Raw genomic sequence first — 13,174 nt, forward strand, 5'->3', positions numbered from 1 at the left:
ACGCCACTGCTGTCTATCACGTGACCCAGAAACCCCACAGTCCTGCGAAGGAAGTAGCACTTCTTCTGAGACAGCTTCAGGTTGTTGGCTCTGAGCCGCGAGAAGACAGTCTCCAGCCGTTTCAGGGCTTCCTCCTCGGATGGAGCAAAGACAAGCAGGTCGTCCAAATAACAGAGGAGGCTGGAGAAGTTCAAATCACCAAACACACTCATCATCATCCGCATAAAGGACGCGGGACTGTTGCAAAGACCTTGGGGAAGTCTGTTGTACTCATACAGGCCTAAGGGTGTTGTGAATGCCGAGTACTTCCTGTCAGACTCATGGAGGGGGATGTTGTAGAACCCCGATGTGAGATCCATGGTGCTGAAAAAGGCGTTTCCACCAAGGGCAGCAAGACAGTCGGCCTGGTGAGGCAGCGGGTGGGCGTCCTTGACGGTCTTGGCATTAAGCCAGCGAAAGTCAGTGCAGATCCTTAACTCTCCTGACTTCTTCCAGACAAGGACCAGCGGCGATGCATACTCACTGACTGATTTACTGATGATGCCTTTCAACTCCATCTCAGACAGCACCTCTCTCAGTTTGTGATAGTGTGCTGGAGGGACACGGCGATAGGGTAGCCTGAAGGGGTGATCATCAGTGAGATGAATCCGGTCGACGAACTCTTTCGCTTCCCCACAGTCCAGCTTGTCTTTGGAGAAGACATCCTGGTAAGTGAGCAACAGTTCAGAGAGTCCCTTTTTCCATTCATCTGACACCGCACAGCCTTCGAGGTCGATGTCTGCCAATCCACAGTCTTTAAGCTGCTGAGTGTGGGTAGAGCTGGCATCTGAGTTAGGAGGAGGGTCAGCTGCCTGACTGGTCTGTGGCCTATTCACACCCTGAGAGAGGGGAAGGTCTTCCATCGCGACACAAGTAAACACATCGGCCACTTTAGCATTGCGGCGTAGTGTCACGGGACTCTTGGTTGGGTTAAGGACCTTCATAGGGACCCAACGATCTCCCCACATGGGTGCCACAACCCGTCCCACAATAATGTCTTTGGGGGCTGAACGGGAGGAGGTGGGCTCCACAATGACAGTGCTCCCAGGGGACACAGGAACACTGCCAGGTAGCTTTCCCCACACCAGATACTCCTTCTGTGGTGCTAGAGTGATAGCTTGCCGTAGCTTGACCGTGCCAACCTTGTCAGGCAGTTCAGGACCAGACCAACGAGTGATGCAGCTGAGCAACTGAAGAAACTGCTCACAGTCGGGGTCTGAGGTGTTGGACTGGATGAGCTCCCAGTACTTCTCATCAGACTTCATCCTCTGTAATATGGGCCTGATGACGTTGCTACCAATAATGAGTTCGTCTCTCTGCCCTGGGACAAGGAAAGTTGGCACAATGAATTTAGAACCGTAAACCTCAATCTCCAGGTCATAGATACATCTGGGTTGTGTCATAAGGCCACCACAGCCAACTAGGACCACCTTCTCTGGCACAGGCTGAGGACAAGGGAGGACACCAGCAGCTCTAAGATTGGACTCTGCCTCTTCGCTGAGTGTGCATGACATGCTCCCTGAATCAAGCATCTCCCTTAAAGTTGACTGACCCCCTACTAACACTGGGGTATAAAACAAGTCATTGGCTCCTTCAACTCTATGTGAACCCACAGCAATCACAGTTTTGTCATCAGGAAGATTACTACAGCAGTTCACATATGTTGATCTTAAGTCATTTTCCTCACTGAGGGTGTCACTAGTGCCGCCCATGCTATCCCTCTCACTGCACGGGCGGGCTAGTTTAAACCAGCATTGGAGGGAGAAGGTGGCATGGCTGAGGAAGGAGAGGCCTGTGGGCAGTGATTTCTTATGTGACCAGGACTGAAGCAGTTAAGGCATAATCTGTAAAGCCTGCAGTGTGCATGGGTTGAATGGTCCCTGGAGCCACAAACCTTGCATGGAAAGGACTCAGATGCCTGCTGGTAACGGAGTCGACCATTCTGACGGTGGACTTGTTGGTGGTTGCCTGGCTGACCATTCTGACGGTGGGCTTGTTGGTGGTTACCTGGCTGATGGTAGTCTGGCCTTTGACTGGTTGTAAGGGAAGCGTTGCACATAGCCAGAACTCTGTCAAACATTGCAACTACCTGTTGAACACCAGCGTCGGTAGTAGGTGGGTTGACGGTGGTAGGGGCTGGGTCAGAGACAGCAGAGAGAGGCAGGGATAAGGGGGACACTTGGGGACTCACCCTAGCATGGTCTGGCTGAGGCTGACTGTAAGCAAGGGCAGTGGCCGGTAGAGAGTTGGGAGGGGGGTCTGGTTGGTGCGCTAATGAGGCCTGAGACATCCCCAGATTGACAGGGCGAAAAGAATCAGTCACAGGGCTCTGACTATAAACTGACAGACCCACCACATTATGAGACTGCGCTGCTGTTTTTCTCACATTTCTCATATGGGCGTCCAGACGCTCCTGAACCTCAGCCGTGGTCCACCGCTCAGGTGCCTTCAGTTGGAATGATATGGCGAGACTGGGGTCAGGACAGTGATTAATGAACATCAAGACCACTTCTGCACTGGGGTCATCTACACATTTACCTCGCCTCTGGAGGCACTCGTCCGCAGCATCTATTGACTTGTTAAGGCGTATCCAATAGTCCATAGCACTTTCACCAGCACGTGGAACAGTGCCGTAAAAATCTTTCATGGGCAAGTTAGAGTATGACAGCTCACTAAAGTTACCCTTTAATATGTCAAACACAGCTGTGGGCAGGTCGGTCGCACTCAAGTCAGGTCGGCTGCGGATTGACACTTTCACCACATCCCTGGCTTTACCTGTTAGTCTTGACATAATCAGATCAAACCTTTCTACGTGAGTGTCACATGTCACTCTATTCAGGTAACATCTCATCATGTCCTCCCATTCATGAATAGAAAATACATCAGCACGATCACCCCTGAAGTAAGGCGGAGCCTTGGTGTCTGACTGCACCACAACCTTCAATTGAGACAAATCAGCCTGGTGGGACGGGTGTGGATTGGTGGGAGACTGAGGCTGGGCAGCACTGGGCTGGTGCATGGTGCTTGATATGTTCTCACCTATCTGTTTAGCCAAACTTGTTATCATTTCCCCAAAAGCTTCAACAGATACTACTTGTGTAAGTTTACGGTCTGGCTGCATAATAGGTGTGGAGCTTGCAGCAGGTGTTAATGTCGGGTTGAAATCACTAGCGAACCCAAATCTTTCACTACCTTTAAGTCGCTGGCCCCTCCCCAACCCAAATGTGACATCATGCCCACTAACATCCATATTGTTAATGACAACAACAAAAAAATCCCACAAAGCAATCAAAACACAGTTTAAAGCCACCCACAAGAGATAAAACACTAAAATAAAATAAAATGATAAAACACAGATAGACAGATATACTCAGTGATAAGTGTCCTCTCAGACTCAGTGCATCTCTCAATTTGAATATGTACACTGTCCCTTTAACGCACCTGCCGTCGCAGCAAGAGAGGGGAAAAAAAAAAAAAAGAGGAAAAAAAAAAACACACACTCCAGTCTTTCCTTCTTCCCGCCGGTGGGCAGCAGCTTTACCCCGGGGACCAGACGGCGCTGGTCGCGGATACAACGGGTCGTCACGGCACCAAGTGTAACCGGCTGTGTCTGACTCTGCGTTGTGTTGTGTAGAAAGACGACGACCCAGACGTGTAGCTTCATTCAGGATGTACATTTATTTTCACTCCTGACGAAACAGCAACAGAAAGAAAACATTTCTCCAGTCAGTACTCTCTTTAACGTGCCCCTCTCCCACAGAGATCAGTATCAAAAGGGCATAACGTAAAAAGTAACACAACATACCTGACGAAACAGCGACAGAAAGAAAACATTTCTCCAGTCAGTACTCTCTTTAACGTGCCCCTATACAAATTAAACAACACAGAAATACATTGTGAACACCCGTGAGACACTACAACAAAAACAAGTAATAAAAAGTAACTTAAAGTGCATAAAGTCGACACTAAAACACGGAAATTGCTTCTGGCTGAAGAGCCGCCTACCTCTCCCACAGAGATCAGTATCAAAAGGGGAGAACGATGCATGAACCCCGCGAAAAAAAGGGGAACAGTGTCACATACATAAGGAACGTAGGGGTACACGCTAAAATTATAGTTCCACATACTGATGTGAGTCCTACTGCGTCAGGTATTAACACAAGATGAAACAAGAATAAACACAGATTTTGTGTAATTATATAGACATATTTACATAATATATTATATACAAATGAGACATAACTGTCCCTGTTACATGTATACCCGCCTGTTGTAAGACTCAGAGCATCACTAATGGAGTCATCAACAAACCGATTGCTGCTCCCTTTGTTTGCCTTCATTGGAATAAGTTGTTGTTCACAGATGAGCTTTGCGGTTGTTGTTGTTGTTGTTATAGATCGATAACCAATTACTGGTCTCATTGCCAGCCGAAGTACCATTAGACTCCCTTCTGTTCTCCCAGGGAGATACCTTGGCCGAGAGAAAGAGATGTTATATTCAAAACAAAAAAAACATTTATTTAAAATAACTTTAAAATACATTTTTTTCAAGGTACGTTTTATTTCTATGGTCTACAGATGTAGCACTCCAGATAGGACTCCACCCAGCGGATTCCAAACAAAAACCCAGCGGATCCCAGTGGCTGGGAGATTAAAGCCCTCCCACTATTTCCTTCGAGTGCTTTTCCAAATTCTCCCATTTGTTAAATGTCAGGATTTAACCATGAGATGGCGCTTCATTCACAAATACACAAAGACAAATGGAGCTCAGCAAAAGTTAAATCACGAAGACCAATATCCTCTGTCTGTTAATAAGTGACCGGGGACGTTACTCCCCAGCTAGCCAATCACTTCCCCCCATTTTCACAAGCCTACACTGTAAGCAATTGCTGTTAATTTACAGCCAATTTTCAACACTAATCTACTGTATTCATGTAACACGGTTTTGTACTGTAGTTAGCAATGGATTGTGGGCTGGCCAATGTGAAGCAGCAGCACAGGGACCCTAAACAGTATGCTAATGTTTTAAAGTACAGTACACAATATTATTATTGGGAAATTGGCGGTAATATTGGGGCTCGATACGAAACGTCATTAGGAGAGCAGCTTTTCCAGAGAAGGACACATTTCGGACGACATGTGCAAATCAACAAGAAGTCCTGCATCATCTGCATCGATCGGGTTGTGCATCTACAAATTCGAAGGTGATTAAAAACCATCTTATTATCCTCGTCAGTGGGCTATAGGCCTATTATTCATTCTAGCATTACTTCAAAAAATGTTTAAAATCAAACTGATGCTCAGCCAGCTAGCTGTCTAAAGTTAGCTAGGGAGTGTGTGATTTTAAAATATCACTTATGAGTCCTGTTTGAATAGCTCAAACATTTATATTTCCTTGCATTTCAGATTCATCGTGTTTTATCAAATGCTAACCGTTTTGGATCATCTGTGCATTTTCTTAAGATTGGTTAGCTGTAACGTTAGCGGTTGTTGCTAGCTAGCTAGCTTATACCCTTGCCCCTTGTTAATAGCTGCAAATGCGACGAAAAAACACTAAACAAACTTGACGGGTGGAATGGAGTTGGGATAAGTAGAAAAGTGGTTTTGAGAGGTGAGCAAGCTGATGTTAATGTGTGTCAGTTTTTATTGATTTATTTCAATGTTGATTTCATAGCCAACTTGGTTTATTATAAATGTCATCACAAAGATTGATACAGCTGGTACAGAAAAGCAGCCAGTTATTAATTATACTGGGCTTCTTGTTGACATATTTTAGCCTAATCAACATTAATGCATAATATGTTTCATAATGCATTTGGTTAGTGTCTTTGTCTGTTCTCTACAGGTGTCTGCCACTGCAGCTGACGTTGAGACAACCCTCACTCCACCTGCAAGTCCTCGTCTGATGCTGCTTGGTATGCATTTCATTGATAGACATATTATATATCAGATTGGCCATTGTTCTTTGAGTTTGCAGATGTTTACGCAAGGTGAGATGCATTCTGATGCTGCTATTACTTTAACTTTCAGGTGGAACCGGGCAAGTCACTACTGGACGGTAATGGATGATCACCCTTGAGGGCCATGTCATATCTGAGGGCATCACACCAACCTTTTTGACGGGACTTGCTGCTGTCTTTGATCTACTATGTATTCAACCTTCAGTATCAGGAGAGGGCAGCCTGTACTCTGGAATTCATTCAGAGGTAAGACTCCTTTCATTTCCTTGTAATCATTATGTTTTTATATTTACAATTAAAATATTTGAAACCTGAATAACCTCAAATCATTACTTTTCACACTTAAAGGGATAGTTTGGATTTTTTTAACATAAGATGGTATTAGTTACTTACCGGTATTGACACAGACATTAACTCAGGCAGGCAGTCATACATTTCCCTGCCAGCTGGTCAATTGTTAGGCAAAAATGAATAGCAGAACATGGGGTCAGTTAACAAAAAAACAAAAACAACATGAACCATTCACACGAGAATACAACATATATTGAGTAATTCTGCTGCTTGATGCTCTTGTCCGAACTTTGTATATCTTGAAAATATTTTCTTTGTTAATTATGTGTATTACTATTCAGTGGAGCCGCTTCCAATATCAAGCCGCCAATAAGCTTGAATAAAGGCGTAATATGTGAACTGGCTCCAGTGCGTAGTAATACACTGGCAATTCTCAACAAATGAAATAGTTCCAAGATATAGAAGGGTCTGATAGGAAAAATCAAGCAGCGCAATTACACTAAATACCCCATTATGTCAGTACCGGTTAGCAACTCATATCACCTTATGGAATAAAACCCAAACTACCCCTTTAAGACAACAAAGTGTTCCTAATAGTTTTCCATTCAGACTCTGATCTTAATATTTTTCTGATTTCAGACGCTTCATTGGTATCAACACAGAGAGAGGAACAAAGGCCATCCGGGGCAAGGTTGTCTCCAAGAAGACGGCTGTGTTCGTCCAGAAGAGGTCTGCCACAGTCAACACACACGTCTCCACACCACTGAAGAACCTCCTTGACTTTGAATGGGACTTCATGTAGGTCAGTGAGCTCTCTCTCGTCTCTCACTCTCTCACTCCATGTGTTGTTTTGACAGACTGACGTTGCCACATTATGCCACAAGACACTTTGGTATTACCAGCTTTATAAGCATTGTTATTGTACATTCCCAATTCTAGAGTTATTTTTGATTAATTATTTTGTTTGTTGCTGTTTTACAGTGGCAATACTGGTAAAGAGAGGAACAAGGACCAGCAAGGTGTTGGTCATCTCTACCTGAACCAGAAGATTCCTCTTTCTATCAGGACTGTCCGCACCCATCCAGAATATTCCTGAAGTTAAGCATGCACCTACCTCACAGGACTATTTCAAGAGGCAAAACATAAGCCCTACATTTAGCTATTGCTGCATATTTTCTAAATTGTCTTAATGATGCATATTTTCAAAATGTTCTTACTGATGTATATTTTTAAAATGGTGTTAATGCAAATGTAAAAAATTTCCTTTCTGATGTATATTTTCTAAATGGTCTTAATGCACATTTAAAATTTGTTAATAGTACAGTTTGTTTTCTAAATGTTGCTTATAATGCATTTGTTCAAAAAATGTTCTTACTGATGTTTTGTTTTTTTGTTCACTTTACTGTCATTTGACAGGAAAATGTGTGACAGTGCTAACCCCTTTAAGTCTGCTCTTCTCTCTCCGTCAGCTGTCATTTCGGGTGACAACTCGCAAGCAGCAGCACGGCTTCGTCCCAGCTCCAGGCATATATTCATCAGCTCCGTAGTCTTGCAGATTAAGCTACAGGCGGGATTCCCCAGGCGGCTAGCGGTTCCAGCCGACCACCCCGCAAACCCGGACGCGGGAGGAAAGGACAAGGAAATCGGGCTCCACGGAAGTTCCTCCGGCTTAATGGAAATGGCCTACTTCACGCAAACAATTGACGCACGCCTTCAGTCTCTCGAGAGGGCATCACTGGCATCAGGGCCGGTCAAATGCGGCGCTTCCGGCTTTCGCGCGGAACGGGCCCTCATCGCATGCAAAGCTTTACCCATTTCTGGCTTCAACCACAACCCCTCCTGCAGGCAGGCAGGGCTTAAGCTACATCCCTTGAAGCTACTTCTCCTCCCGGCTCAGTAGTCAGTACTGGACACTAAGTGCGTCATAGGCGGCTAGCAGGTTCATTGCACAGCCCAGGCTCTCACACCTCTTTTTCCTGAGCTTCACCTCTAAACAGGCATCGGGGTAGCGCTGGCAAGAGGCAGCTTGCAATAAATTCACGAGATGTTCGTTGTTTGCATTGCTACCTTTAGTTCAGGGTTAAGGTGAGTTCCAGGCAGTGTTGGGTGTAACATGTTAAAGTATAGAGTTTCAGTAACGTATTACTTTGCCGTACGAAGTAATGTAATGTAACGCATTACTAATGCAGTTCGGGTAATTACTACCCGTTACAATGCTCAGTAAGTAACGCAGTTTCAAGCTTCAACACAGTTTTACCTGAAATGAATGGTGTTTCGTAGGTCTTTGTGGAGTCTATTTTTATATAACATTACAAGATTCTTATTATTACATGATATGCTTATTGTGCTCATGAGATTGCTATGACTATAGAATAAATAGACACAATCACTAATCCCAGGTTCTGATGGGTTAGATACCAACGAGGGGAATAGTCAGAAGAAAGTTTAGCTTGCAATATTGAAAGTAGCAAGGTCGAGTGCAGAGACTGAGAGAACACAAAGAGGTAGTCAGAACAGCACATCGCACCGGTCTTCACTTTGTATGGGAGCTGCGTCCCCCGCAAAGCTAGGAAGCAACATTATGGTTTCCCACTATATCTGAAGAAACGTTAGAGAAAACAAATTAGTATGATGGTGCCAGAGTAGGGAGGGACTTCCACAGGCCGGCTAGCGGTTCCAGCCGACCACCCCGCAAACCCGGACGCGGGAGGAAAGGACAAGGAAATCGGGCTCCACGGAAGTTCCTCCGGCTTAATGGAAATGGCCTACTTCACGCAAACAATTGACGCACGCCTTCAGTCTCTCGAGAGGGCATCACTGGCATCAGGGCCGCTCAAATGCGGCGCTTCCGGCTTTCGCGCGGAACGGGCCCTCATCGCATGCAAAGCTTTACCCATTTCTGGCTTCAACCACAACCCCTCCTGCAGGCAGGCAGGGCTTAAGCTACATCCCTTGAAGCTACTTCTCCTCCCGGCTCAGTAGTCAGTACTGGACACTAAGTGCGTCATAGGCGGCTAGCAGGTTCATTGCACAGCCCAGGCTCTCACACCTCTTTTTCCTGAGCTTCACCTTTAAACAGGCATCGGGGTAGCGCTGGCAAGAGGCAGCTTGCAATAAATTCACGAGATGTTCGTTGTTTGCATTGCTACCTTTAGTTCAGGGTTAAGGTGAGTTCCAGGCAGTGTTGGGTGTAACATGTTAAAGTATAGAGTTTCAGTAACGTATTACTTTGCCGTACGAAGTAATGTAATGTAACGCATTACTAATGCAGTTCGGGTAATTACTACCCGTTACAATGCTCAGTAAGTAACGCAGTTTCAAGCTTCAACACAGTTTTACCTGAAATGAATGGTGTTTCGTAGGTCTTTGTGGAGTCTATTTTTATATAACATTACAAGATTCTTATTATTACATGATATGCTTATTGTGCTCATGAGATTGCTATGACTATAGAATAAATAGACACAATCACTAATCCCAGGTTCTGATGGGTTAGATACCAACGAGGGGAATAGTCAGAAGAAAGTTTAGCTTGCAATATTGAAAGTAGCAAGGTCGAGTGCAGAGACTGAGAGAACACAAAGAGGTAGTCAGAACAGCACATCGCACCGGTCTTCACTTTGTATGGGAGCTGCGTCCCCCGCAAAGCTAGGAAGCAACATTATGGTTTCCCACTATATCTGAAGAAACGTTAGAGAAAACAAATTAGTATGATGGTGCCAGAGTAGGGAGGGACTTCCACAGGCCGGCCGAATGCTGATTGGAGGATCGTATTGCCAAGAGACTCTATCTGAGTCTGCGCACCAACCAAAAGAGAACCAAGTCTAAACCGCAGTATCTCTTCAGCTAGTCTTGACCAATCATAAATGTACGGGAAACGCCCTGTGTAATAAAATGTATTGTCGCACGAGGTTCGAGGCTCTTGACGGATTTGGTGGTTACAGATTACAGCTTTGCTGCCTGTGATTCCCAAAGACGTGATGAGTCCTTGACCAAGTAAAATATATATTTTGCTTTCTTTACAATAAATAGTTCAACTTATAAGTTGTCTGTCTTTTCTGGAATTCTGAACCCAACAGCTTCTTTTCCTCAATGACCAAGTCGCTGCACATTATCTCGTTTATGACACGACCATATACTAAATAAATTAGGAATTGACTCCCAATATTAATTGAACAATTTATTGACTTAAATGATCGTATTTTTCTTTTTTTCCTCCACTAACAATATTCCGTTCCTCGGTGCACCAACGGCTGGATCTGCGACAACAACATATTTTCGGCAGCACTGTCCAAATCCGTTCACAGTCTCTGATCCACTAAATCCTTTTTCTCCCAATACCGCTGTCAAACCAACATCAATGGAGGATTGTGTTGGGTAGTTTTTAGGGGTGCACCGAATGGGAAATTCTTGGCCGAAACCGATACCGAAAATAGGAAACGGTTGGCCGAAAACCGAATGCCGAAAGGCCGAAAATGATTAATAGAAATATATATATATATATAATGTATACATTTTTTACCAATGTTGTTCAGCTACCTGATTATGGAAAAATAAATGATTATGGCAAAACTTAACTTAAATAATAATCACTATTATGGGTCCATAAAACATTTATTCAGCACTTTTGAATGCATACAGTACATTAATTCCAAGTCAAGTGCATTTTCTTTTCTCTGTATGATAACTACAACAAAGTGCATTCAGAACAAAGCCAAGGAGCTTTAAAACTGCATAAACATCTGGGCCAGTAGGCCTACAACAAAATAGTGTAAATAAAGACTGTAACAGCAAGGCCTTCAACAACAACAAATGCACCTATAAGTGCATGCATACAAATGTGCAAACTGGATAAATCCACATGAATGTAACTATTTACAAATGAAATTACAATTGAATTTCAAGAATCTGTAAATAAGGCTGTCTGTCCTCATAAGCAAAGTAGTAAACATTGTATAAAGATACATAAAGTGAAAACTGGATACAAAATCCACAATCAATTACAAATTAAATTACAATTTCAAGAATCTGCAAATAAGGTGGTCTGTCCTCATGAGCAATGTAAACAACATTGTATCATTTAGATACCGAAAGTACAATATATTGAACACTGTGCTGCTGTCATTTCCCCCTAATGATAACCTGAGATGGTGAATTATAACTCACAATGAAAATTGTTCAGGAAAGTGGGTGTAGAGTAGACATGTAGAACTAGATAAGCTTATGATAAGCCAGCCTTGTCTACTTATTAAGGAAAAGTGGGAGGTTATTTTTAATGAACATTAGCGTCTCTGCTTTATCAGCCATAAGTCTGTTCCTCTTCTCATCAAGCACATGAGAGGCAGCGCTGAACAGTCTCTCGCTGTCAGTGCTTGTGATTTGATCTTACTCCGCATATTTGTCCGGGTGTTTTGATTTCAAGTGGTGGAGTAATCCCGAAGTGGTAAGTCTTTGCAGTTACACCCCCACGAGAAATGTCCGCTGAACACGTTTTACAAATCGCAATCCGCGCCTCTTTCTCTGATATTTTTAAATATCTCCAAGCGCCAGACATGTTGGCTGTGAGCCAGCCGCGAGCATGGTCGCGCGCCGTGCTTGTCGCCGCGTTTTGATTACGTCATCACAACAACACATTAGCTTACCAACGTAACCCTGTTCACTGACATTAGGTGATATTTTTTCGGTGCTAGAACCCTTTCGACCGAAAGCCGAAAGGGCCTTTTTAACCATTTTCGGCCGATAATTTTCGGCGGCCGAATATTCGGTGCATCCCTAGTAGTTTTCAATCATACGAAGCCAGATTCAATCAGAACTACTTCTTCAAACTACACTTTTTCTAGAATGCCGTGATGTATCGGTTATTATGTGGTTCAACGGCATTAACGCCACTGCAGTGCGTTGTGCACCGGAGCTTATTCCACTGTTAACTCACACGACAGCGGTCGCCGTTAAGCACTCACTGTCCGACTGTCACATAAGCAGCTGATAATTATTTCCCATCTCTTAGCTATGTGTTTCAGTATGAATTTACGTCGTCGGCATCACAACACCGTCATTAAGGTTCTCTGGCATTCTACAGGTGATGTTACTTAGAAACCGTGCTATTAGTTATCTTGACTACCGCCACTATCATTGCGGAATCAAACCGTTCCGGCTACACAATAAAAGAATCTCAGTACTGGTAAGTGCTGCCCGACTCGTATAAGTGTTTCAAGGTGCGGTCGCATTCTAGTCACTTCATTCAAGCGCTAATTCTCGTTACAACTCTATTCGCTTTAACGTAGGCTACTAGCATGACTGGTATTGCTCAGGGTGATCTTGATGACAACGGTCAATGTTCCCCCTTTCTACGCACGGAGATAATGTAATCTTAAAGAGCCTGTGACACGAGTTTCCCCCATCATCCAAACCCATCTATTTGAGTAAATATTGTCCCCTTGAAAACCGTTACTGAACTGATTTTGGATATTTGTACTTTGATAACCATTAATCTGCCCTTCAATGTTGACCATTTTCCGGATCTTCTCGGGGATTCTTCAAGTCCCGCCAAATTATGTGTGACGTCATTGCGGGCACAGCGCTCCAGCTGCACCGTTCAGGATCTCAGCATCTGCATGTAAACGCACGATGGCGCACACAGCAGCAAGCTCAGACAGCGATGACAGTTTCATTTTGAACGTGTCTGAGAGCTCATATGAGGCTGAAAGATCGGTTTAAATTGTATCTGTTAGAAGTTTAGGAATTAGGTGCGTCAATATGGGCGATAATACGGTCATGTAGCCAGTGGTGGACTGGGACTAAAAATCATCCCGGGACTCTCGACCGGCCCACTTCGGTACCGGCCCATCGGGATTCGTCCCGATGGCCAGTCCGCCACTACACCCA

The 13,174-nt window shown here is 44.3% G+C and overlaps 1 long non-coding RNA gene across 1 annotated transcript; it reads left to right on the plus strand.

The window, feature by feature from the left end:
- Positions 1-5,127: 5,127 nt before the first annotated feature.
- Positions 5,128-8,159, plus strand: LOC307013052. Its single transcript, XR_013800841.1, has 5 exons — positions 5,128-5,242; positions 5,884-5,953; positions 6,069-6,244; positions 6,929-7,091; positions 7,271-8,159. It is a non-coding gene; the product is annotated as an uncharacterized lncRNA (long non-coding RNA).
- Positions 8,160-13,174: the final 5,015 nt, after the last annotated feature.

Source organism: Notothenia rossii (genome assembly GCF_949606895.1).
Source record: "Notothenia rossii genome assembly, chromosome: 7".
Classification (NCBI taxonomy): Eukaryota; Metazoa; Chordata; class Actinopteri; order Perciformes; family Nototheniidae; genus Notothenia; species Notothenia rossii.